Source organism: Arachis hypogaea, unplaced genomic scaffold, assembly GCF_003086295.3.
Source record: "Arachis hypogaea cultivar Tifrunner unplaced genomic scaffold, arahy.Tifrunner.gnm2.J5K5 arahy.Tifrunner.gnm2.scaffold_104, whole genome shotgun sequence".
Classification (NCBI taxonomy): Eukaryota; Viridiplantae; Streptophyta; class Magnoliopsida; order Fabales; family Fabaceae; genus Arachis; species Arachis hypogaea.
In genome coordinates, this window is record NW_027255513.1 from 10923 (window position 1) to 15091 (window position 4169).

The 4169-nt window shown below is 37.9% G+C and overlaps 1 long non-coding RNA gene across 1 annotated transcript; it reads left to right on the forward strand.

Annotated features, from left to right (window-relative positions):
• Positions 1–3088, forward strand: LOC112738319 (uncharacterized). The gene is made up of 4 exons (XR_003169350.3): positions 1–178; positions 274–327; positions 403–550; positions 2795–3088. It is a non-coding gene; the product is annotated as an uncharacterized lncRNA (long non-coding RNA).
• Positions 3089–4169: the final 1081 nt, after the last annotated feature.

A 4169-nucleotide genomic window follows, 5' to 3' on the forward strand; every position in this document is an offset into this window, starting at 1 on the left:
TTCTTCTTCATTATTCACGCTGGGAAACTTTCTTAGGGGGAAGAAGAACACAAGCAAAAACCTAACCCTCACTTTAATTTCAAATCCATGTAACTTTTGATCCGGAGCTCCGATTGACGAACCGTTTGCGGCCACGCGTTCACCGTGACGAGCTCTATGAAACCCATGGAACAATTGGGTAGGTAACTCATTATTTCCTTCTCAGCCAGCTTCTCCTAATTTCGGAAATTTATGAACAATTAAGTCAAAAATTGTTCAATTCTTGTGTTCTAGGTTCAAGTTAGCTTCCGGAACTTGTGGGCTCAAGCTATTGAGCATATGGGTATGGTAAGAATACCCTAACCCTAGCCAAATCTTGTTTTAGTAATGGAGAACTGAAATTGGAATATGTATATGTAATAGGTGTAGATTAAGTGGGTATATATGCATTGGGAATATTTGGAGGCTTGTTGGTGATCAAAGCTTAGTTTGTGGCTGTTTTACTTGAGCTTGAAGAGGCTGTAATTTTGTGTTAAGAAGCTGCCTTGGGTGAATTAAGTGATCGGCCAAGGTATGGTTTAAGTTTCATACGTTTAATATTTACGGTATTGTGAAAGCTTAGGTTAGAGGTACCATAGGATAAGTTGAATTGTTTGTTGTATTTAATGATTAGCCTTGTAATGTTATTGGAATAGATTTGTTGGTGGACATATATATTGGAATTATGAGGTGTGGAAGTTATTAATAGTGTGTTCTTATATTTATTTATGATGGATTAGGATTGGTGTTTGTTGATAAGGATGTAGAGTTGTGTTGTGGTGGTATTGCATGTGCTGTAACTAATTATGTAATGATCGGAATTACATGAGACCAAGTCTGGGCTAAACTTGGGAATATAAGGAACTAAACTGGAAAATTTGGGACCTTTTTGTTAAATATACAATTTATGGCAATTTTTTTAAAGTTAGGTTGTTAAATCTGTCCTGCAGCAGAAAATGTCAAACAGGGCAGCAACTTGTTTACCTTGTTGCGACTTCTACGAGTTGAGTTTTGGAGCGAAACCAATTTTGTTATAAAATTTGAATAATTTTCCTTATTTCTCTAAAACCTCTTAATTTTAAGAGTTGAGGATTGGGAGTTGTGAGTTTTTGAATATTGGTGGTCAGAGCTGAAAAGAAACAGATTTCAGCAAGCTATGTATCAACTTCCAATGCTTGTAACTCTTAGAATTGAATAACAATTGGGTTGCAACCAAGACACACTTGTTCCTGGATGAGTAAAGTTTAACTACATTACTTTTAAAAGTCATTGGATTTAACTTGGATTTTATATTGAATTTTGAATATCATATGCTGCTGCTGTTTTTCTGGTTTTATGCACTGCAGAGCAGTCACGGTTTTTCCTTTATTCCCGAGGCTAGAAAAATCAGAAGATTATGATATTTAGTTTGTTAGAAAGCTTATTTCAATATGAACGCCTGGATATAAAGTTTGTGCAATTCTGAGTTCATTTGCTATATTAGAAACAGAAAAGAAAATAGAGTGTCGAGGATGTCTTAGTGATGGTCATGGGTTCGAGAAGTTAAAGTTTAATCCTCGTGTGATGTGATTGGTTAACGTTAGAGTTGGGTTGATTTAAAGATTATTTGATATTAAGAAGTTTGAGAAGAATTTGATAAATAGTTTGGTCAGGACCTGGAAAGGGTAATCAAGATGAATTATAAGGGAATGATGATGAAAGGTGTGAAAGGGAGGTTGTTAACAAAAGGAGTTAATATGCCATGGCTTGATGAATGATTAAACAATGATTATGACTATGAAATGGCTTATGAATGATGATATCTGAGATACGAGTTTCCCTGGGTAAAAACCGTGGCTTGCCACCACGTGTTCCAGGTTGATTCTCGATACTCTGTTAACCCTACGTCGTAAGGGTGACCGGGCACGTATAAATTCCCGGGTATGGATCAACCCCCATTGAGTGATTATATGATGAATGTATGTGAAATCTATGCATAGACTCTTGGGGATGCGCGACGAGGGACAGTCTAAGGTTTTCGGACTTGTCGGGTTGGCTGGATAACCGACAGATGGGCCCCATCAGCCATAGGACAGACATGCACCATATGCATTTGTTTGCTTTGATTGCTATGCATTTTCTGGGTTTGCCTAATTGATTTATATCGCCTGCTACCTGCTATACTTGCTATTTGTACTATCTGCTCATTACTTGTGCGTGATCTTGTTTGGTTGCTTGTTTTTGTTGCATTGTGGACGATGGAGGGATGGAGGAAAGGAGAAATGGCTTGGTGTTGATTGAATATTGAAAATGAAGGATTAACCACATGACCGTATTTCGGTTCGGTGGCTTTCGTGATAGTGGTTCAGTGGCTATCGTGATAGTGGTTCAGTGGCTATTGTGATAGTGGTTCAGTGGCTATTGTGATAGTGGTTCAGTGACTATTGATATAGTGGTTCAGTGGCTATTGTGATAGTGGTTCAGTGGCTATTGTGATAGTGGTTCAGTGACTATTGATATAGTGGTTCAGTGGCTATTGTGATAGTGGTTCGGTGGCTATTGTGTTTTTCGGTTCAGTGGTTGTTGTTAGGTTAAGTTTGAACTTGAATAAGTTAGGCAGATTTAGAATACCTACCCCTGTTTATGGCTTCTATTTTTGTGCTCAAGTTGGATAATTGAATAACGGAGTTCTAGGATTGCCTATAGCATTCTCAGGACCGTACTTCTTATGCGCGTGGCACTTTTACCATGCTGAGAACCTCCGGTTCTCATTCCATATTGTGTTGTTGTTTTTCAGATGCAGGTCGAGAGGCTCCTCGCTAGGCGTCTGGATTCTGGAAAGCGAAGTAGTTCTTGGGTGTATTTTGGTTTCTATTTGTATATATGTATATATAAGTGTAGCTTACTCTCCAAGTAATTTATGTATGCTGCTCCTCTTAGAGGTTGAGGGAGAGATAGGAGTTTACTTTGGTATTTTGGTATATTTTGGGGACACTTATGTATGTTTATATGTATATACGTATCCTCCGGCCAGCCTTAGCTTCGCAGGCTGAGTGAGAGGCTAGTTATGCTGTTCCTTGGCTTTCCTTTATCTCTTCGTTTATTGTTCTATCATATTCCTATTAGGTTTCTTCACCCGCAAGTAATTCGATTTCCCGAGAGTTGTGCTTTTTATTTTGCGATTTTGTTTTGCCCGTTTTTTTTTAAGGCTCCTAGTTAAGTATCTCTCTTCCTATTATTATATATATATAATTCTATCTTTAGAGGTCGTAATATCTTACTATCTCAATCTTATGACTTAAGCATAAGATTTAGGATAGTAGGGTGTTACAGGGGTAGAATGTAATACCCGGTCTAACCGAAATTTAGTAAATAATAAGTTAAATAGGAGCGAATATGGTTGGAAGATTTGACAATTGGAATTGATAATTTAAATATGATATTTGGATTCAGTGAATTTTTCCGAGTCGGAAAATATAGTTTTCTGTGTAAAAGTGCGCAGTGGAATTTTGACCGGCAGTACCGGCTGAGATCTGTCTGGTACTACAACTGAGGAAATTGATTATGGGTAAATAAGATTAAGGAATGAGGAATTATAATTAGGGAAGGTAGAAATATTTAAAGTGCGATTTAGAGCGCTAATCTTAAAGGTTTTGGCCCAAAATTGGGCCAATGAGCAAAAATAAGTGAACCGGGCCTAAGTGGGCCCAAGACCCAACATATATAAACATTAGTTGTGAGCATTTCAGCTTATTTACCTAAAGAAGGGTTGGGCCTATGAAAGAGAAGAGGAGAAAAACTAACTCTCTTGATCTTCAAACCACCATAACTTGAGCTACGGAGCTCCGATTGACGAGCGTTTGCGGCCACGTGTTGCTCTTCTCATCCTCTACAATTCTATCTAAGTTTGGTGGTGATTATTTCATTCATCTCTGCCCAGTTTTCGAAATTCCCCACTGTTACACGTTTTTGGGTAGTTAGTGTGAAATCATGTGATTTTAGGTTTAGGATATCCAACATGGATTCTAAGTGGGTTCTATCCCTACTTCATATGGCTGAGGTAAGAAGTGCTCAAACCCTGTGATTGTCATTTTATGAGCCTAGGTTGATGTATGTATGTGACATTGGTTATGTTAGTGTATTTGGTGATGTTGGTGCACAATTGGGAATTG